At 36.1% G+C, this 23,868-nt stretch overlaps 1 long non-coding RNA gene across 2 annotated transcripts in view; it reads left to right on the top strand.

Annotated features, from left to right (window-relative positions):
* LOC147584092 (uncharacterized) overlaps nt 1–23,542 on the top strand; it is a 30,455-nt gene extending 6,913 nt beyond the window's left edge. For both annotated transcript variants that reach the window (XR_015241049.1, XR_015241048.1), the window contains exon 3: nt 23,005–23,542. This is a non-coding gene — a long non-coding RNA (uncharacterized LOC147584092). The remainder of the gene's footprint in view (nt 1–23,004) is intronic.
* The last annotated feature ends 326 nt before the right edge of the window (nt 23,543–23,868 follow it).

The raw sequence follows: 23,868 nt of genomic DNA, 5'->3' as shown, positions 1-23,868 counted from the left end.
TGCCATATGTGTGTGTGTGTGTGCACACACACATCATTATTTTTCAGTTATTTGTAAAAATTACATTAAATTATTAACTGTGGTTTCCTCTAGGGAGTGAAATTTTTTGGAAAGTGGGAGGTAGGTGGAAGGAATGAAAGAACAAGGTTTTTTATACTTTTAAGCTCTAGTTTTGTTTTCAATCAGGAAACATAAAATCTGAATATGCATAACAAAAACCTCATCTGTATCAGAAGCTGAATATTTATACAATATTCATATGATACTAAAGCTCTGTGCTTATGAAGTGCTCAAATGGCAAGTTCCTGTAGTAGATTAGATATAGAATTTGCTTTATAATAATCTGATTCACAAGCAACGTTCTGCAAATAACATCTGTTGTGTGATGTGATACAAGGTACCATCACTAATTAATTAATTATTTTTATACAATAAAAAATATGGATAAATCAAAGCAGTTGATACATAATAATCACTTTATTTCTGCTTCCTTGAATAAACCAACATATGATGTCAGAATTTTTTAATTTGCCTATATGCCTTATTACCCACTTTATCATTCATTTACCTTATTTGTCTAATTATTTAATGCTTTTCTAGTTTCCTTATTCTAAACGAGGACTTGAGATGGTTTGCAGAGAAATATATAAGCCATAAAGATGAATAAATAAAACAAATGAGAAAATGGGAAAGAAAGGAAAAGAGGGGATAAAACTAACATAACAAGCAGAGATACTTAGCCTTTGAAATTCGTATCATAATGTCCTGTTCATTTGCCAGAAGTCAGACACAATATTGGCTCTGACAATTGGTGACTATAACAAATAAGAAGAAAACTATAGCCAATAAAAAACATCTGCAAGGTGTACCCTACCCATAGGTGAAAGCCAAGCATTGGAAGGGCATCTTCTTCTAAAACCAATACATTCAAGAAGTTGTTCCTGGAGGTCATCTTACAGGGATTTGACATGGTGGGCTGGATGATGTATTGGTGACGTATATGATAAGACTGAAGGACCTTCTTTCCTCTGAAAATTTGTGTGGAGATACCCAAAACGGAAAACTTTGCCAGAAATTACAGGCAATCTCATACTCACCTTTAACTTCTTTTTAACACAGCCATTGATAACATTTAATTTTAAGAAACAAAGTGTTTACTTCATAGTAACCACAGAAAGTTTGGTTCAAAAGTTATTTCAATTTGCTAATATCTTAGATTTGAGAATATTGGTGTTTAAAATTTAATTGCCCTCTGGGGCACCTGGGTGGCTCAGTTGGTTGAGTGTCTGACTTAGACTTAGGTCATGATCTCACAGTTCGTGAGTTCGAGCCCTGTGTCGGGCCCTGTGTAGTGCCCCTCTCCCACTCGTGCTATGTCTCTCTCTGCCTCTCAAAAATAAAGAAATGTAATAAATTTTGTTTTTTAAATTTAATTTCCCTCATAGTTCATGAAAACATTAAAGAGTCTATGGAACTATGTGTTCCAGGGTTTAAACAAAATCCATCCAGATAAGCAAAAACCAAAATGAGCAAGGTATCTGAGATTTATTTATGATTTCCAGCTTTATTGGGATTATTTGAAGTAAAAGGTTGATCTATCAACTGCCTTTTCTGGGGTTTATTAAGTTTACTAGAAATATATCAATTGTTTCATCCATGCTTATGACATACAAAAGAGTTAAACAATTTTAACCACATTTACATGCCTTATACATGATGAATGCTGATTTCATCCTGAAAACTATCAAAATACAACCCAGAACCTATTTTTTACCCCTTGAGATCACTATCTGAAAATAATTTTACAGAAATAAATAGCCTCGTTAACTTTAAATTGTTGTAAACATCCATAACAGGACTGGTAGGATCAGCAGCCCTACCAGAATTTCGGACATGAAATTCCAATTTTAAAATCCCTTCTTTTGGTCAAGATTTAATTTGTAGAGTGGTCTTGTCAAGATTCAAATATATTTATTTGAGATGAGCAACAAAATTAATTTATTTACTAGAAGTTGTATGTGCATTCACAGGGATGAATGAGGTGGTTATACATTTTTAAAACAATTTTTAAAACATTTTAAAACCTGTTTCATTTATATTTTCCCCCAATAATTCCACATTTGAGATTGTATGCCAGATATTACATTCATTTATTCCCATTTTTATAATTTATCCATATAAATACAAAATTGAGCTGCTGATCACTATAACATTGAGTTAACACAGTTTCATTCAATAGGGAGGAATTTGGTGTTGTAGATTTTCTATCTGGTTTTATTATAGGTAGTGTATATTTTGCATTAGAAGAAAGTGACTTAGATATAGATGTAGCTATGTCATAATACTATATATGTATGCACATTTATTCTAGAATTTTGCTTTAATTTTGAAATATAATATATCTCTATGGTAAAAAAAAAAAGCACAAAAGGATATAGAATGAAAAATTATTTGCAACAGATAAAACAGAAGAAAAATTTAATTAACATAAAAGGAGATCTTAAAAACTGATTTATTGGGGCACCTGGGTAGCTTAGTCAGTTAAGCATCCAACTTTGGCTCAGGTCATGATCTCACAGCTTGTGAGTTCGAGCCTGGCATTGGGCTCTTGGCTGACAGCTCGGAGTCTGGAACCTGCTTCAGATTCTGTGTCTCCCTCTCTCTGCCCCTCCCCTGCTCATGTGCTCTCTCTCTCTCTCTCTCTCTCAAAAATAACATTAAGAAATTTAAAACAACTGATTTATTAAAAATAGACAATCCAATGGAAAAATAGGCATTTCAAAGATGATTAAGAAGAGACAATTCAAAGAAAAATAAAAATAAAGTATTATGAACATATGAAAAGATGTTGAAATTCATTTACTGCTAAGAAAATGTAAATCAAAATAATAACTTTAAATCTATCAGATTGGAAAAGATAAACATGTTAATAGCATACATTATTAGTCAAGGTGCAGGGACAAACACCTTTTCAGGACAATTTGGCATATCTATAAAATCTTCAGTGCATATATTCTTTTGGCCAGAGATTCCACTTTTAGAGGTATATATTTATAGATAAACTCACAAAATTTTGCTAAATTATATGAATGAAAGCAATTTCAAAATAATTCTACATTCTTTACCTTGTAACTTTTTAAAATGGTATATTGTTTTGATACAGAAAATAATTTTTATATGGTCATACTTATCCATTTACTTATCACAGGCTATTAGTTACCTTATATAGTCAACTCCTATGAGATAGGACAAAGTACCCCCACTTTTCATCTGAGAAAACTGAGGCTCAGAGCATTTAGCTACTCAGAACGAGAGTAGAGATTTGATCCCAGTTCTAACTGACTTCAAAACCTATGATATTTTCACCACATCAAACTCCATTTTGAAAACTTGAAAGATTGAAATCTTGAAGGTAGCTTGGGCATCATCACCACCACTGTTTGAAATCCTACCAGTCTGGGGACTACCAGACAGGAAGAAACTACTCTTTGCTAATACACAGTTCCACTAGTGAATTCACTTATTTCACTTCTTAGTTTTTGGTATATCGAGTATGCGTCCAAACCTTGCTCCACTATAGAATGTTGGAATAAATGAAATCACATTTCCACATTTGGAAATGTATCTCTGAAGATACTAATGTTTTCAGAGATTTCCACATGGGAAATTAACACATCAAAAAGATAGTGACAGCAAGCACATGGGGAAAAGGACACCCCCTATATAATGATGAGATAGATGGTATGGTTAATAACATTTTTAAAAGGCACTTTGGCAATAAATATCAAAATTCAAATTCCATGTATCCTTTGCATCATTTCAAAAATAAATAAACATTAAACAAAATTTTAAAAAAAGAATGTGATAGACCAGTCACCCCTGATATGGGCTACTGTCAGTGATTAAATAAAAATAATTGCCAAAAAAACCCCTCAAGTATGAGTCAAATTCTATAAAAATGAAGAGCGAAATATCTGGTTACCCCTAGGGGTAAAAATAGAGGAAGGGACAAGTGGGGAAAGGTGAATGTTCACTCCTTATTTCATATAGTTCTGTGTACTGTGTGAATTTTTCCCAGTGAGTATGTAAAACTAACAAATCCACTCCTCATATAGTTTTATTTTATGAGCTTTTTTTTCAATGAGCAAGGACAACTTCTGTAATTTTTAAAATGCAATGATGTTTTTTAAAGCACGTGATTTTTATGAAGATAAAAGTAGCACATATGCTTTGGTTTAAGAAATAGGTAGTGTAGTCAAGCTGTGTAGACCACGTATTGAAATAAACCCGTGAAGCAAACTGAGGATGAAAGCTCACTTCTACTAACACAAAGCATTAGATTAGACAGCTTTTCTTTCAGTAAGAATTGTTTACCTTAAAATTTGGCTTTGTTATTAAACCAACTTTCTTGAGATGGCCTCATACCCTTAAGCAAAAATGAATCGCAGAGAATGATAGTTGTGTTAAAAACTCCCATAAGGACTCTCTTGGGGAGATTCAACTGATTCATATACTTTGACGAAAGGAAGAGCTCAAGTGGAATAAGGCTGGTCATTATTCCAGCTCCTACTAGAGATCAATTTCTCTTCTTTCTTCTAAGTGCTGGCACCCTATCCCTGTGCTTGGCAGAGTATTTTCTCTGCATAAGTTAGGGAGGGGTTGAGCATTCTTTCTTGTGGAGGAGCTGTCAGAATCCTTGGCACGTTTTAGGTTAAGGCTGGATTATGCTATCATGGTAAAAAGTTTAGCTCAGGAGCTAATCTCTACTTTGTTAATTTATCCAGACACGGGATTTACCAAGGAAAAACTGTAATTATTGCTCCCTAGTGGATTCAAAGAAGACACAATAGCTTTTCTGCTTGAATGCTTTGTATATGATGTACAAATCTCTACCCAAAATGAAATGTTTTAGTTGGAAGTTTGAGATGATTCTTTTAAAAACATAAATTCCAGGGGCGCCTGGGTGGCGCAGTCGGTTAAGCGTCCGACCTCAGCCAGGTCACGATCTCACGGTCCGTGAGTTCGAGCCCCGCGTCAGGCTCTGGGCTGATGGCTCAGAGCCTGGAGCCTGTTTCCGATTCTGTGTCTCCCTCTCTCTCTGCCCCTCCCCCGTTCATGCTCTGTCTCTCTCTGTCCCAAAAATAAATAAACGTTGAAAAAAAAAAATTTAAAAAAACAAAAAAAAACAAAAAAAACAAAAAAAAAACATAAATTCCAGATATGCCAGAAAGAAGGCTGGGCTGGTCAGAAAGTGTGGGGGTGGTGCTGTTATAGTTTACACTCAGTTGTTATGAATTGATAGAAATACCTCTAGGTGTTGCGGTGAGAGGTCTAGCAGTGTTGTGCAGAAGCAGGGTGTAACTGACTATGGTTTGTTTCTTCTCAGGCTCAGTCCCTAGGGTTTCCTCCTAAAGACCAGAGACATAAAACCCAACCCTCCTTCGTCACCACCCTACCTTCTCTGGGTAAAACAGAAGTAGCTCAGAAACAGAACTTTGTGGGATTTTTTTTTAATGTTTATTCATTTTTTTGAGACACAGAGAGAGACAGAGCGTGAATGGGGGAGGGGCAGAGAGAGAGGGAGACAGAATCTGAAGCAGGCTCCAGGCTCTGAGCTGTCAGCACAGAGCCCGACCCGGGGCTCAAACTCACAGACCACGAAATCATGACCTGAGCTGAAATCGGACGCTTAACCAACTGAGCCACCCAGGTGCCCCAGAACTCTGTGGGATCTTAAATGCGGTCATCATTTCCACGTATTTTGATTGTCAAAGAAGGAAGAAGAATCCTTTGTAATAGTTGTTGTAAAATTAGGAACAGTAATCAAATTACTGAAATAATGTACATAGACAGAATTCATGTAACAATAAGTCTGCAATTGAGACTGATAATTTTGTAGTATTATTAGTAATATGGTCAATTATTTGATGGAAAAGCCATTTCAATGTAGAACTTCATGAAACTCATGAGGGAGATGAAGGAAATCTGGGCCATGAAATAGTCAAGAAGGAAATCTGAACTCAGCACAACAGAAGCAATTACTTAAGCCATGCTTCTGAGCCCCAGCAATTGTCTGTATTTCATTGTATGTAATAACATATATATACTAAACTGCATTTTTTTTTAATTTTTTTTTCAACATTTATTTATTTTTGGGACAGAGAGAGACAGAGCATGAACGGGGGAGGGGCAGAGAGAGAGGGAGACACAGAATCGGAAACAGGCTCCAGGCTCTGAGCCATCAGCCCAGAGCCTGACGCGGGGCTCGAACTCACGGACCGCGAGATCGTGACCTGGCTGAGGTCGGACGCTTAACCGACTGCGCCACCCAGGCGCCCCTAAACTGCATTTAATTGTTGTTTCAACCATTGTTAACTAACCCTCTTGTCTTTTTAAGTAGCACGGTTAGAGAATCCTGTGGGCATTATTTTAGAAAGCTATCTGTGGCAGCCATGGTGGTGCTCAGATTTTCCCCCCAGAGAACTTTATGCAAGTACTGGGGTTGGCAGACAGCCTCCAGTGGCCACACCTTGGAATCTGCCATAATGTGTATGCCAGGGCCACACTTTCTCCAGGCTGCTCCCAGCCAGTGACTGGCTACTAGAACTGAGCCATTTCTTTCCAATAGCAGATTCTTCTAAAGGGCAGTCTGTGCTCTGGGGCTCCCTGTCGACCTGACCGAGTCATTCTCAGAGCTGCAGTATAGTCTGAGACTCTTCCCACATGATCCTCCTTCCTTCTTTCCTTAGGTGCTAGACCTGCATCATAGTGTGATGCTCTCCTTGCCTATTCTGCTCCCACTCCCCCACATCTTTCACAGGGGTCTCCTACAGTAAATCCTGCAAGCATCTAATTCTGTCTTGGCATCTGTTTCTTAGACAACTGGAAATAACATAGCATTTGAATTAAGTGGACCCTAACTTGCAATAGAGTTAAAAGTTCTCCTAAGTACTTTTTTTGAAGAATTTTCAAGCAGTAATTTAAAGCTTGCTCCAGCAAGAGTCATTGCTGTCTGGATGTGCTTTAGATTATTTACAAGGAGGCCTTGATTAAGGAGCCCCTTATCTGAACAATGGAGCTATTGCTGTTTAGAATGCTATGTATGAGAGAATCCTTAGGGACTTGGCTTTCTCTCTGACCCAAGTACAATTTGTCTATCAGCCAAAAAGAGTTGCTTCAAAGCCAGCTGGCCATAACTGTTTATTGGCATCTCATTGGCAATACTTTGCAAACATATGTTTGATGTTCAGGTTCAGAGTTCGTACATGCAGAAATCAAACAACTGAGTAAGAGTATGATGTTGGATTTTTCTTACACTTGCCTCTGCTTAAAATGATAACCTATTCACTTTGGATGCCAAAATATGATTTTAATATGATTAGATTCAGATTCAATTAATTAAAAAATAAATCAAGAGGGCCAGTTTACTTAAAATTTTCAGTCACATATATATGTATCTATAATATGTTACTTTGCCCTGCAGATGAGTGTGTGGAGTCATGCACTTTTTCACTTCTTGTTTTCTTATCCATTCTGTTACCCTATGTCTTTTGATCAGAGCATTGAGTCCATTGACATTTAGACTGAGTACTGAAAGATATGAATTTATTGCCATTATGATGCTTGTAGAGTTGGAGTTTCTGGTGGTATTCTCTGGTCCTTTCTAATCTTTGTTGCTTTTGGTATTTATATACACACACACACACACACACACATATACATATGTATATATATATATATACACACATATATAAAATATACATATATATAATATACATATATATATAAAATATACATATACATACATATATATATATATATATATATATATATATATATATATATATTCATCTTCTCTCCCCTCAGAGAGTCCCCTTAAAATTTCTTGCAGGGCTGGTTTAGTGCTCACAAATTCCTTTAATTTTTGTTTGTCTGGGAAACTTTTTATCTCTCCTTCTATTTTGAATGACAGCCTTGCTGCATAAAGAATTCTCGGCTGCATATTTTTCTGATTCAGCACATTGAATATATCCTGCCACTCCTTTCTGTCCTGCCAAGTTTCTGTGGATAGGTCTGCCGCAAATCTGAACTGTCTTCCCTTGTAGGTTAGGGACTTTTTTTTCCCTTGCTGCTTTCACGATTCTTTCCTTGCCTGAGTATTTTGTGAACTTGACTATGATAGGCCTTGTTGATGGCCAGTTTTTGTTGAATCTAATGGGAGTCCTCTTTGCTTCCTGGATTTTGATGTCTGTCTCTTTCCCCAGGTTAGGGAAGTTTTCTGCTATGATTTGCTCACATAACCCTTCTACCCCTATTTCTCTCTCTTCCTCTTCTGGGACTCCCATGATTCTGATGCTGTTCCTTTTTAATGAGTCATTGATTTCTCTAATTCTTAAATCGTGCTCTTTTGCCTTAATCTCCGTCTTTTTTTCCTGCTTCATTATTCTCTATAAGTTTGTCCTCTATATCGCTGATTCTCTGTTCCACCTCGTCCATCCTTGCCGCCACTGCGTGCATCCATGATTGCAGCTCAGTTGTAGCATTTTTAATTTCATTCTATTTTTTTACTTCTTTTATCTCTGCAGAAAGGGATTCTAATCTATTTTTTCCAGCTAGTATTCTTATTATCATGATTCTAAATTCTGGTTCAGACAAGTTGCTTGTATCTGTGTTGGTTGAACCCTGGCTGTTGTTTTTTCATGCTGTTTCTTTTGGGATGAATTCCTACTGAATTCTGTGGTTCAGGTTGTACAGATTGTTGTTAATCCTCCAATCAGTTTTCTAGGTGTATAGGATGGTTAAGTGTTGGTCTGGCTCTATTTCATGGACGTGAGACACACAAAAAACTTCCATGCTGTTCCGCCATCTTGGCTGCTCCCCCACATTTTTTCACTTCTATAGCCCTCCTTCAAAGTGGCTCGGTTTTACATAGAAGGTGCCCCAGGTTCAATATTATACCCTGTGCAACTAATGAGATGCACAAATATAATTTAAATAGCCTGAAATATTTCTTGATAAAACTATTCATATTCAATTTTTAAGCTATTAAGAGCAGATTTTATTCACTATGTGTTACAATACTATCAGGAATTTTAGCATGATGTATTTATATGTTTCCTGTGTTATCTTACTGTTCTCTATGTGTGATGACCTATTAGATTGATTATCTCACAAAACTCACATTATAACCTTATGTGGTAGGCTACTTATTATCTCCAATTTAAGACATGGCAGCTGGGTTTTACAGAGGTTGTATGCTCGCTCAAGGTTACATAGCTAGCTATCATTTTAGCAAGGATTTTATTGTGGGTTACTCTGACCCCAAGTCTATACTTTTATGTACACATGGTACTTCATTCCTAAATAAATTCCCTACACAATAAAAGAAAGGGGCCATGTTACACATTAATATGACATTGGGTAAATCTCTTAACTTATTTAGGAGAGTTTATAAAATAGAGTTTATAAAACAAGAAGGTTGGATTGGCCTTAAGCCCTAGACACTCTCTAGGGGTCCCTTCTGTTCTAACATTCCTTTACTTTAGATCTCATCTGGATAAGTTCCTACTAAAACATAATCTGAAAGAAAAATTATATACAGTGTAGGGTGCAAGCCTCTGCACATGCTGATTGGGTATGCCATGTCTTCTGAAATGTTCTTAAGTTTTATTCCTTCCTCTACCTTAAAAATGGAGTATATATGGCAAGAAAAGAAAAAGGTGTATAGTTTTGATGAATGAGTGTCCTGTGCTCCTGTTGAGGAATATGATTAAATTAAAAGCCATGAATAAATTTCAAAACCAAGACATCATGATTTAAGATGAATGAGTAGCTGTAAACTATATTTAACTATGCAAGTGAATTCACCCCAAGGTTTAAAAAGGCCATATATCCTACAAAATTTACATTAGTGTAACTTATTATAAATTCTAATTTAAGCAATATTATTCAGGGGGTAGGTCTCTGATATGTACATTTCCTCACCTGTACTCATCTTAAAGTCTCTAATCTGATAATACTAGTAAGTTATAATATCTGAGATAAAGGCCATTTGGATCTAGAAAGGCCACTTCAAAGCTGTTCAACAATCAGTGAATGATCCAAATGGAAAGTCTCCTACAGGCAGTATGACATAAATTGTTCTGTTTGAAGGACTGGCATCTAAAATTTATCTTATGCTTGAAAATGTATAATTTCCATTCAAAATATAGTCAATTTCATGTTTGTATTAGTAGACTGATGCCATATGGACAGAGTACTATCGTATAGGCCAGGTGGCACTGTGACACAATCTTGTAATTTCTTCCTCAGGGTTCTCTTCAGTTTTATTCATTCATTCATTATTCCCATTTTTGTATACTACTGGAAGCCTAGGGTGAACTTTCTGCCATTTTGGGCTGTAACAGATTGTTGTTGAATAACCTGCTCATCCTCCACTTGCTATTATCAGACAAACAATAGGAGTACTGAAAAGTGAAGTCAATATTTAACTCAGCAAAGCACTGAGAGTCCTAAAAAGCACTAAGCCCAGGATTTACTTCATAAAATTACTCTTTTCACACCTTCTCTCTCCATCTGTTATTTTATCATCCACTTCAAGTTAAAGACACAACTTTTGCCCAATGGACCTGCCATTGCATTTTTATTATTTTTTTTTTAAATCAAATTGTGCAGCTTATTGAAGACATATTGAGTGATCAAAATGAAAGAGTTCTATAAAGCTTCATCTTCCTTTCCTATTTTTTTTCACAGTGGCAGCTAGAAGAGAAGCTTTCATGTTATTCAGGAACAGACAGAAATTGCTCCTTTTTATGGATACATTAAAACAGCCTGGAAATATAATTTCCTTTTCTTTTCCCCACGAGGGGAGATAACCCAGATTTTAATATGACAAATATGCCTGTAAAACAAAATGGAGCTATCTCAGTTTATGTGGATAGTCTCCTTTTGATACACTGTCACCAAAATGAAACGGAGAAAGGTAGATTTTTCTTCCTAGTTGAAAGAAAGAATTAACAAAAGGAAATGGAAGAAACAAGCTAAAAATATTTATTCTTTATCTTGCCAGAAACACACACACTCATCCCTTCCCTGAAGGTGCCACACAGCTGATACGGCTCTTGTTAAACAGTAACTAACAGTGAAATGTCAAGCATCTAAAAGGAAATTGGTTTATAGTTCTCGATTCCAAAGTGAAATGTAATGAAAGTCAAACGCAGCAAACATGTAACTCAGTATCTTGATGTTAAGTCATGGAAGGTAACTGTCAGAATTGAGTTTTGTGAGAGCAATGAGAGTTTAGTCATGCCCATATTTTTCTCGATAAATAATGCTTACGTTTTCAGCTGCTTAATTTTCTGACTAATGCTGCTACCCTCCCAGTCTGAGCCCATTTAGAATGACTTACCAATCATTTAAAAAGCATGCAATTTCAGATGATTATTTCACATCATTAATCTCCCCTCAAACCTGCAACACCTCTTCTTCACCTTCATTTTTGGCTGTTAACACTGCTTCTTAGTTCACTAAGAAAATTGAAGTAATCCAAGGAGAGAATCCAGAGACTGGTGCCCCCTCCACTGCCAACACCACTGCATCTACCCACATTCCAGCATCTGTCCACATATCTCTGATGGGTCAGTTTTTTCACTTATAATAAACCCAGACTTCTTTCTTGTGCACAAACTTCTATGACATGTCACTCCGGACATTACTGTTTCCCTTCTCTCCTACTATCTTTTGCTCTCTCCTGAACCATTCTTATAAGTAGGCAGACATATTGTCATAATTTTTATATTAAGAATAAAAACTGTTCTTGATGCCATTTCCCCTCCCAACTGTCACTCAATTATTGTTACTTGCCTTTGACAGCAAAACTCCTCAAAAGAGTTACTTACACTCACCCTTTCCAACTATTCTTCTAAAACTGCTCTTAATTCCACTCCACTCAGCCATTTCCTCAGCCACTCCATTAATACTGGCATTAATACTCCATTAATACTAGGTGATCAATGAACTTCCCATTGCTAAATTCAACAGTCAATCTGTAGTCCTCATCTTAGTTAACCAATCAGCAATGTTTGAAATAATTGAGAGGTCTCAACTCCTAGATTTTGCTTCTTCATTAGGCAAGCAGAGACATACAGATGGCTTTGGAAACTCATTTGTTCTTCCATTCTGGTAGTTTAGTGACGCTGAATTAGCTCAGTAGAACTGGCAGGTACCAGTGCTGGGTTCCAGAGTGGACTTTCTAGGAGTCACTTTCTCAATAAGGAAGCTTTCATTGTTACATAGTATGTAGACATTGTTGTCTATTCTTGTGCATACACAGCACATTAGAGTGGTGGTATCCTTCTGGATTCCTGCCTGTGGAGATGGTGGCTCAGGGGATCCCTGTGTGCTCTGCTTGGTTTGTGAGATTTTGCCCAATATAACCTATTCTGAGTATAACACGGTGCTCACAAGTAGTGCATGCATGAGACTCTTCTGCTGTCAAATGGCTCCCAGAATGCTTCATTCAAATATTGGTGGCCACTTTCTGAATGATTTTACCCAGTCTCATGACTTTCACTTCTAAGCCAGACTATTCTATTGACCATGAGAGGGCAAGAGTGAGGATATTGGGTGCTGATAATGTTTTAAGCCTAGATATGTGTGGTGATTAAACAGGCTTGTAAGAATTCACTGAATTGTACACTTCTTATGTGTTCATGTTTCTGTATGTTATCTTTCAATAAAAATGCATCCAGGGGCACCTGGGTGGCTCAGTCAGTTGAGCCTCCAACTCTTGATTTCAACAAAAACACTTAAAAAAATTTTTTTAATATCCAAAAAAATCATGTTGGAGGTTGTGTCTTATCTCCAAAATGGAAATAATAATACTTACTTCATAGAAATGCTATGATTATTAAAAGAGGCGATACCTGTGCAAAATACTGTCAGTTTCCAAGGTGGTCAATAACTTTTATTTTACTCCTTCACCTTTCTTCTCTTTAACATTCTGATATTTACTCATTTTTCTATAAGCAAAATTCCTCATGCATTTAAAGAACTAGTAGGTCTTATGGAGGCTACTTTTGTCACAGACTGGAACACTGACTAACCATGAAACCATTAATAAGGGATTATAGTAACTTAAGGTCAAGGGAATATTGATTCTAAGAAGGAGGTGATCAAGTATGTGTCTGATCACAAGGAAAAAGATGTGTGTGTGGGGGGGGGTTAAAAATAATAAGATGAACTAATTGGTACTCATCTGGAGCTACGGAGAAAAAGTACAGTGCTGAATGGTGTGTAGAATATATCACCGTACCATCCTCTGTGTGTGTGTGCCTGTACATGCACATGTGTGCTTGTGAAAACATAAACACACACACACACACACACACACACACACACACACACACACACCCTTAGATGTTTGCATAGGCACAGAAAGATAACCAAGATGCTAAGTGCCTCTGCAAACAAAGGAAGGGACAGGGTTCCCCAACACCACGCAGCTACTACAATTGCTCTGGACTGCCTATTCCAGACATTTTCACTTGGAGGAAAAATAAAACTCTGTTTTGTGTAAGATATCTGTCATACATGGTTGAACCTGATAGCAATTGCCACAGTTCTATTTCTTAGTGATTAATTTTTTTTTTTACTGAGTAGGTAATTTTTTGAAAATAGTAATAGAAATGAAAAATTGCCATTTGAATCTATGCCAAAAAACCAAAAGTAGATTAACTGACAGAAACTAACAAATCTAGGAAAATATGTGGGATTTATGTCTTATATATGAAAGGTCAAGGGAGATGATTTAGGTGAAATTAGCACATAGATGAATTTTGTGTTTGGGGTCCTATCAATTGCCTTCATCCACACTTTCTCTCCTTCTATAATCTCTAGTCTCTCTCCTGCCCCTAATCATTATTATCCCCAACCAATCTTTACATGTTTCATTTTGTTCTTTTTTTAAAAGATTTTATTTTTAAGTAATCTCTACATCCAACATGGGGCTTGAATCACAACCCCAAGATCAAGAGTCATATGCTCCACTGACTGAGACAACCAGGTACCCCTTATTCTTGTTCTTTGATGACTTCCACAAATGCTCTCTTAAGAATTAATAGTTAATGGATGAATGGATAAAGTAGATATGATATATATATGTACATATACATGTATATGTATATACATATATATATACATATACATGTATATGTATATACATATATATATACATATACATGTATATGTATATACATATATATATACATATACATGTATATGTATATACATATATATATACATATACATACATACACACATACACACACACACTAGAATACTACTTAGCGATGAAAAGAACGAAATCTTGCCATGTGCAACAATGTGGATGGAACTAGAGGGTATTATGCTAAGCAAAATAAGTCAGCAAGAGAAAGACATCATATGATTGCACTCATATGTGGAATTTGAGAAACTCAACATATGAACATGGGGAAAGGGAAGGAAAAATAAGAACAGAGAGGGAGGCAAACCATAAGAGACTTTTAAATACAGAGAACAAACTAGGGTTGCTGGAGAGGGGGATTGCTGGGGGAAAGGATTAAATGAATGATGGGCATTAAGGAGGGCACTTTTTAGGGTAAGCACTGGGTGTCATATGTAACAGATGAAACACTGGGTTCTACTCCTGAAACCAAGACTACACTGTATGTTAACTAACTTGAATTTAAATAAAAAAATAGAATTAATAGTTAGCAGGAGTGTTAAAAGTGAACTGTTAACATTGATTATCTGCTGGGATTATAGAGAGGTGGGTCTATATGGAATGAGGTACTCTAGTATAGCAGGAAGAAGCTTCCTATTACTCTTGCCTCTTCGATATACTTGACGTATACATTCCATGTTATAAGGCACTGTTTTTTAATCAATGGTACATGTTCATTTAAAGGCTGTGCAATCAGTTTAAGAGGGCCATGGCCAGATTAAAAATGGAAAACCAAATGGAAGAACATTTATTTGTAATAGATTCAAACTGGAAACAGTCCAAATGAATACCAACATGTTAATGGGTAAATAAATTATGATATATCCACATGATGGAATATTATTCAATAATAAAAAAGAATGAACTGTCAACAAATACAGCATAGATAAATCTCAGAATAATTACATATTTAGTGAAAGAAGTCAGACCAAAAACTGCATACTCTATGATTCTATATTTATAAAAACCTAGTCAATGAAAACTAATCTATAGTGACAGAAAGCATTGGTGATTATCTGTGGGTGGGGGAGGGAAAAAAGGGAGAGGAAGGCTTAACAAAGGAATATGTGAAAACTTCTGAGTATGTCGGATATTTTCATTATTTTCATTGTGTTGATGGATGCAGGTGTATGCATATGTCAAAACTTATCAAATTGTACACTTCAAATATGTGTAGTTTGTTTACCAGCTTTATCTCAACAAAGCTACTAAAGAAATTCATAACATCAGAGTATATCATACAGTGAGTTAAAACTTTGTCTCATGAAAATTTTCAGTGTATTTTTGTGTATATGTGTGTGTGTGTGTGTGTGTATACAGCTCCTGTATTTACATACTGATTCTTTTAAAAAAAATTCTGTCTGGTTAATTTCTGCTTTTATTCTTCTTATTTTCCTTAGGTATGTTTTTTGCACCCCCTGTTTCTCCTCCTCCTCCTAAATTCTGGAATTAAGTGCATAATTCATTTATTTTCATTCTCTTTATTTTAAGAATAAAATAATTTAAGGTTATAATTGTACCCCTAAATAATGCTCTTGGGGATTCTCATATATTATTTTCATGTAGTATTTTCAGTGTCATTAGTTTGTTTTGGGTTTCTTTTTGATGAAACACAGATTAAGAGAATTTTTAATCTATCTTTTTTAAAGTGTAATTTCTAATTTTATTGCTTTGTGCTCAGAGAATGTGCTCTGATCAGCTTCTCCTAATAAGAATTAATCAGTTAGGAGCATAGCTCTGAAGTCACATATGCTGGAGTTAGAATTCTATCTCCCTCACAATAATTGTGATTTGGAGGCAATAAATTAGATAAGTTCTTTAAGCTTCAGTTCCTAGATCTTTAAATATGTTTAATAGTGTCTGTCTATCTCTTGTATTATGGTGAGGATTAAATGAGATGATATATACAAAAAAGTACTTGGCATAGTGGCTGGCCTAAAATGGAATTAAATACATATTAGCTAAATAATATTAATATTGTCAATTCATTTTTGGACTAGGAAATAAGCTTATTCTAACATGTATTCTCAAGATATAGCATTTATTTTAACTTCTAAAACATCTTTTATTATTTAAATCTACTTATTATTTAAATCTATAATTTTATTATTTAAATATGTTATGTTCTTATTTTGTCTGTTTTAGAATGGTGTGTTAGTCTCCCACTAAAATTGTAATTTTTTGAGAACTTGTTTTGGCAATCACTTGTTTATATATTTCAGTGTCTTGATATTTATTCCACAAAGTTTCATGATTATAATATCTTCTTTAATACGATACTTTAAGTAAATATAAAATGGTGACCTTCCTCATTTAATCAAATGCTTTGAGGCTTGAATTCTACATTGTTTCTAATAATAGATTAGTTACCTGATTTTTTGTTTGTTTATACTTACCAGAAAATATTCTTTTTACTTAAATCTTTATAAATTATGCTTTTTTTTTCTTCCAAGCTTTAACTACATTCAAATTAGTTAACATATTGTATAGTATTGGTTTCAGTAGAATTTAGTGATTCATCACTTACATACACCACCAGTGCCCTCTTTATTTTTTTTCTTATTTTTATTTTTTAACGTTTATTTTATTTTTGAGACAGAGAAAGACAGAGCATGAACGGGGGAGGGTCAGAGAGAGAGGGAGACACAGAATAGGAAGCAGGCTCCAGGCTCTGAGGCAAGTGCCCTTTCTAATGCCCATCACCCATTTAACCCATTCCCCGCCCCCCCCCCCCCCCGCCCACCTATCTCCCCTCCAGTAACCCTCAGTTTGTTCTCTATAGTTAAGGGTCTCTTATGGTGTGCCTCTCTCTATTTTTTTAATGTTTATTTATTATTGAGAGAGAGACAGAGCATGAGCAGGGGAGGGGCAGAGAGAAAGGGAGATACAGAATCCGAAGCAGGCTCCAGGATCTGATCTGTCAGCACAGAGCCCGATGTGGGGCTGGAACCCACAAACCGTGAGATCATGACCTGAGCCAAAGTCGGACGCTTAACCTACTGAGCCACCTAGGCGCCCCAATCCTCTATTTTTGTTTTATTTTTCCTTCCCTTCCCCTATGTTCATCTGTCTGAATTACACCTTCAAGCACATCTTTGTAATTAAAATAAATATGGAATTTGATAAATTCATTAGCCTTTATTTTTTTAGTAGAGGGTATCAATACAGTTATGTTAGGATTATGTATTTCTGTGTTAATGCTTTTTAGAGGTTATTTTTTACCCTGATATTTTATGGTTTTCTTTTTTCCTTTTGTTCAATAGATTTTTTTAAAGATAAACATGACTTAGAGTTATCATTTTTATTGGAAAAATTATATCTGTTTTTCTGTTATTATGAATGTCAAGAATGGAATGGTTTCTATTGACACACCTGTAAAATAATTTTGTTCTTTTCTTCCTCTCTCAATTTACCAGTTTTATTAACATAATCTATTATTTAAATTGGGAGTCTATTTTATAAGATTCTTATGTTTTACAATTTTATTTTTAATATTTGCATTGGATTTTCTAAATATTTAAAAGTAACTAAAATTTAAAATGTCTCTAGCTTTCTAGTTTCATTGCCTACTTACAGTTCATTTTATTTTCCTCATTCTTGAGTTCTTCACTTAGTTTTATCTCTTAGATAGCTCTAGTAAATCTTTGAGTAATATTTGAAGGGATGGTATCTTAAGAGTATATTTTCAAAGCCCTGACATTTCTATTCTTTGATGAGTATTTTTGATTAGTAGACTCAGATCTTTCTTCAATTCAGGAAATATTTTATTTTCCTATTTTTTCTTTGATCATAGCCTTTGCACAGTATGCCTTATGCTTTTCTTCTTGAATTCCTATTAAACTCACTTTGTTCTATCTTCAATCTATATACAGAGCAGTCTCCATTTGCCCCATAGATTCATTTTTGTCCCTCAGCCCCTCTTGTCCTGCTACATTTTGCAGAAGGCTATCCTCTATTTACTGTATTATCTAGCTTCTTTTGCCCTCTAGTTCTGGTTGTCAAAAGAAACCAGCAAGGGATCAGAAGGATGAGGAGTGAGGTTGAGGTAATTATTCACCTGCTGTCTTCCATCGGCCTTGGTTGGAACAGAGGCTGCATTCCTCAACCAAATGTCATAGCTCCTGTTGGATAGCATCTCTCTTATGGCTGATAGAAAAGAAAGATAATAAACAATGGGGTGTTGTGGTAGAGAATACCCTCAGGACTCTACTTAGGAGACCATGGGCAAGGAAACCTTCCCTCTGGAGGTAACACTTATGCAAAAAGATGAGCAAGACTGGTCATATGAAGGCTGGAGAAAGAATGGCCCAAGCAGAAGAAAATGTAAAGCAAAAAGCTTTGGCCATTCTAGGAATGAAAAAAGTCCAGTGTCACTAGAGCATAGTGAGAAAAAACAGCCATGGCATGAGATGAAGAAGACAAGGATTTAAAGTGCAGTGGAAAGCCATTTGAAGTCTTGTCAGCAGAGAGAGATGTTTTGGTTTGTTGTTGTTGTTGTTGTTGTTGTTGTTGTTGTTGTTGTTTTTAATTTTGAGAGAGAGAGGGAAAAAAGTATGAATGGGGGAGGGGCAGAGAGAGAGAAAATCCCAAGCAGGTTCTGCTGTCAGCACAGAACCTGACATTGGACTCAATCCCTGAGCCATGAGATCATGACCTGAGATGAAATCAAGAGTCGGACACTTAACCTACTGAGCCACCCAGGTGCCCTGACAGATGTATGTTCTCAAAGGACTGCTATGAATGCTCTATGGAGGGCGAATAGGTTGTAGAAAGGCAAAAGTGAAAATAGTCCAGTTAGTTGGCTATCTCAGGAGTCCATGTGAGAGATGTGGGTGGACTAAGGTGATGGCAACAGATTGCTCCTGAAAAGATTTGCTGATTTACTGGATGTTTTGCTAAAGGAAGAAAATAATTCCACAGTCTTTTGCTTGAAAACAATGGGACAATTTGTAGTGATAGGAAAGACAGTAGAGAAACAGTCATGAGACAGCCAATAAGCCATTGGAGATGTTAAGAGGGAGTTTTTCATATGAGACAGAATCTCAGAGGAGAAGTCTGTTCTGGAATTAGAATTTCAACATTGTTAGCACATAGACAGTATTTACATCAAGGGAAGATCTGGAGAAAGGATGTATAGATAGAGGAGGGAAAGTGGCTCCATTTGGATCCCTGAAGAACTTCAGCACTGAGACATTGGATGGAGGAGTTGACCGCGAAGGAGATGTAGAAGAAATAGTTGGTATGATAAGAAAAAAAAAAAAAAAAAAATACCCTGAAGAGCATGATGTGAAAAAGCAGAAAATGGGAATATTTTCACTGAGAAAAGAGTACCAATTATTTCAAATGTGGCTGAGAGATCATTAAGGAAAAAGAAGGTATCCACTGGATTTAGCAATATATAGATTATTGTTGTTTTTAATAAAAACTGTGTTAGTGGAGAGGTTGGGACAGAAGCCAGATAACATAGGTGGAGGCAAGAATATTTGATGAAGAACTGGAGAAAATGAATGTAAGCAATTCTTTGAGATATTGTGCTATGAAAAGCAGGGAAAAAATGGTGTGGAAATGGGAATAGCAAGTTTTGTGGTAAGATGAGCACTCTTATTTAATTATTGTTAATTTTTATTCAGAGAAACTAAACTATGTGTTTAGGTTTATGGGAATATGCCTAGATGATATAGGTAGAGGGACTGAGAGATTGATCTTGAAAAAATAATTTTTTTAATCTTTATTTATTTTTGAGAGACAGAGACAGAGCACAAGCGGCGGGGGGGGGGGGGGGGGGGGTGAGCAGAGAAAGAGGGAGACACAGAATCTGAAGCAGGCTCCAGGCTCCAAGCTGTCAGTGTTGAGCCTGATGCGGGGCTTGAACCCATGAGCCATGAGATCATAACCTGAGCTGAAGTTGAATGCTTAACTGACTGAGCCACCCAGGCACCCCAGAGATTGATCTTTGAAGAGGGTAAGGACATGTCCTCTTATAAAAAAAGGGAAGAAAGAAAAGATGGTAGTGAGTATTGCATAATGTATAGAATTGTTCAATCACTATGTTTTACACCTGGAGCCAATACAACTTCGTATGTCAATTTTTTTAATAATAAAAAAACCTTAAAAATATAAACAAAGTTAAACTCTAATGTTTAGGAATGCATAGCCTGGAAATAAAAACAATTAAGAAAGTAGTTACAATAAAAGTTAGAATAGTGGTTGTCTTGGGGGAAGAGATAACAATGGGGGGAGCAGAGGGGGATTTTTGGGTGCTGGTGATGTCCTATTTCTCACATGGATAGTGGCTGTCGAGGTATATACTTTGTGACAAATCATTGAGCTACATTTTTCATTTTGTGTATATTTCTGTATGTGTGTTATTATATAACTAAAAAGGTAAACACTAGCTTCTCAGTTAAAATTTTGAGCATAAAAAATCATTTCAGGTTGTAATGAGTAATTTTTAAAGAGGATGATTCTTTGCATTATTTTTCGTAAACATACATATCTATACCAGTCCAAAAAAAAAAAAAGAGGCAGGTTTGTATGTTTGCTGGTGTAAGGAATTCCCAAACTGATGGCCTCTATATTCTTAATAAAGATGAGGTAAGATTATTCTCTAAGTGTAAGATGTCCAACTTTTAAAAAATAAAAAATAATATTTTAATCTCATTTTTAACCACAATTACTTGCTAATGGGATATGCATATTCTTGGCCACAACCTCTCAAACTTTGGAATCGTATTAGATACCGCCGCCTGCATTTCCTGCTCTGCATTGATTCTAGCATGGTCCTTGCTTATGTAGAATGTCTTAAGTGAAGGTGTGAAATGGTCAACTCAACTAGTGGGAAACCACATTTACTTGGAAAATGTAGTTGAATTGTTGGGAAATGTTGAATGACAAAGTAAAGTTTTTCAATCATCAATTTAAAGTACAATCACTTATACAATTTTATTTTTCCTAGTTCCTTGGGTGTTGACAGATTAAAAATAAACATCTAGGTTGATCCAAGTTTGGGGTTTGGAATATACAGCATTCATCTAATCTGCTTTTTATTATCTCCATTGCAAATTTAAATTCTAGGATCATACATTACTTTGCATGAAATCTTTCTTAGTCTCACAGTATAATCACTCATGACTTATTCTTCGTCCATGAACTTAATGTTGGATTGAACCTTCATACAACATAATTCAGAACACACTATACTTTTATTTCTTGTGGCAAGTTTATCTTATGGGGAATGCTGATCATCGGCTGATTTCTCAGGGGAAAAAAACTCTTTTGAATGCATATGTTATTTTATATGTCCAGGGAGGTGTTTTTTTGTTTGTTTGTTTTGTTTTCTTTTTGTTTGTTTTAATTCTTTCCTCATCCTTATAAGGGAAAATCTATGATTGGCAGGATTGGGAATTAAAATAGATTCTTTCAGGTACCATGTGAATTTCTGTTCATTTTTTAAAAATCAGAGAAAGAGAGAAGAGAGAAGTTGGAGATTATTGCAGCTAACTCTCTTAGTTCAGAAATCCAGAAATATGGAGGGTATGAGAAGAAAGAGACAGGGCTAGACAGAGTGGTGACAGGAATCCTTACCTATGTAAGGAATTATTTTTCTGTCACCATTACTGTGGTGCCAGAGGGAGGCCAAAGCAAGATCTCCACTCTTTGCCTGGAGGTTCCTTTATTAAGAGCCCAGTGCAGGGGCACCTGGGTGGCTCAGTCAGTAAAGCATCTGACTTCAGCTCAGGTCATGATCTCACAGTTCGTGGGTTGAGCCCTACATCAGGCTCTGTGCTGACAGTTCGAAGCCTGGAGCCTGCTTCATATTCTGTCTCTCCCTCTCTCTCTGCCCCTCCCTTGCTTGCACTCTGTCTCTCTCTCTCTCTCAAAAATAAATAAACATTAAAAAATTAAGAAAAAAAAGAGCCCAATGCCATACTCTCCATCAGTCTGGTGGTTCAGAGAAAGGGTAAGCTTGCCATCAGCACCATGGGTGTCTCACATACTATGGTCCTGAAACCTATTACACTTCCTGAGACCATGGTGTGTGGTCTTTCTGGGCTTACTTTGCTTCCCTCCACTCTTCACTCTTTGATTTAGACTCATAGAAGATTTCTACCAGGTTTTCTGTTATTCCCTTCCCAAATAAGTTGCCGGGTAGATTCTTTTAATCTGTTCACATATACATAGTATCTGGATAAATCCTTCCAATATTCTGATTTGGGAATATTACTGCTTACCTATTCTCTGGACTGAGTGGGTTTTTCCTTTATTAGTATATGAGATGGCCATTTGAATGGGAATCTGGATAAGAGGGAACATAGCGAATCTCTGTTGTTCCAGAGACCCTGCATCCAGGCACCTTTTTGTTGTAACCATAAATCATCTTTCCTTTGGGGAGCTAATCTGCAAAAATATCAGTCCCTGTGCTTAAAGATCAGAGAATGAGACAGATAAAGCCTTTTGCCGCACTTTCTGGGAAGAGGTCCTTGTTCTCTCCCATGGGGTCTGCGCCTGAGAGAATGTGGTGCTAGATATGCTGCATCAGTGCTGTTTGCAATTGTGAGGGGAGAGGCTGTGTAAGAGTGGATTTGCCATAGTCAGTGGCAAAGCCTCAAACCAGAGGCCTGGCACTATCATCTGAGCCCTGGAGTGTAAAAAGTGTATCCCTTGCACTTTTCAGATACGTGAGCCAATTAATATGTTTTCTGACCAAAGACAATTTGAATTGGGTTTCCTTTCATTTGCAGCTGCAAGATTCCTAATTGATAAACACAGAGGTGAGAAGCTAAGCTCAAGATATCATCTTATCTAGAAACCTTTCCTTTGATAGATCACATACTGGGTCACAACACAGCCCTTCATAAGTATACAAGAATTGAAATCATACCATGCATACTTTCAGACCACAATGCTATGAAGCTTGAAATCAACCACAGGAAAAAGTCTGGAAAACCTCCAAAAGCATGGAGGTTAAAGAACACCCTACTAAAGAATGAATGGGTCAACCAGGCAATTAGAGAAGAAATTAAAAAATATATGGAAACAAATGAAAATGAAAATACAACAATCCAAACGCTTTGGGATGCAGCGAAGGCAGTCCTGAGAGGAAAATACATTGCAATCCAGGCCTATCTCAAGAAACAAGAAAAATCCCAAATACAAAATCTAACAGCACACCTAAAGGAAATAGAAGCAGAACAGCAAAGACAACCTAAACCCAGCAGAAGAAGAGAAATAATAAAGATCAGAGCAGAAATAAACAATATAGAATCTAAAAAAACTGTAGAGCAGATCAACGAAACCAAGAGTTGGTTTTTTGAAAAAATAAACAAAATTGACAAACCTCTATCCAGGCTTCTCAAAAAGAAAAGGGAGATGACCCAAATAGATAAAATCATGAATGAAAATGGAATTATTACAACCAATCCCTCAGACATACAAGCAATTATCAGGGAATACTATGAAAAATTATATGCCAACAAACTGGACAACCTGGAAGAAATGGACAAATTCCTAAACACCCACACGCTTCCAAAACTCAATCAGGAGGAAATAGAAAGCTTGAACAGACCCATAACCAGTGAAGAAATTGAATCAGTCATCAAAAATCT

This window comes from Puma concolor, chromosome A1 (genome assembly GCF_028749965.1).
Source record: "Puma concolor isolate L17-30 chromosome A1, mPumCon1.1.hap2, whole genome shotgun sequence".
Taxonomy (NCBI): domain Eukaryota; kingdom Metazoa; phylum Chordata; class Mammalia; order Carnivora; family Felidae; genus Puma; species Puma concolor.
This window is presented reverse-complemented; position numbering and strand designations above follow the sequence as displayed.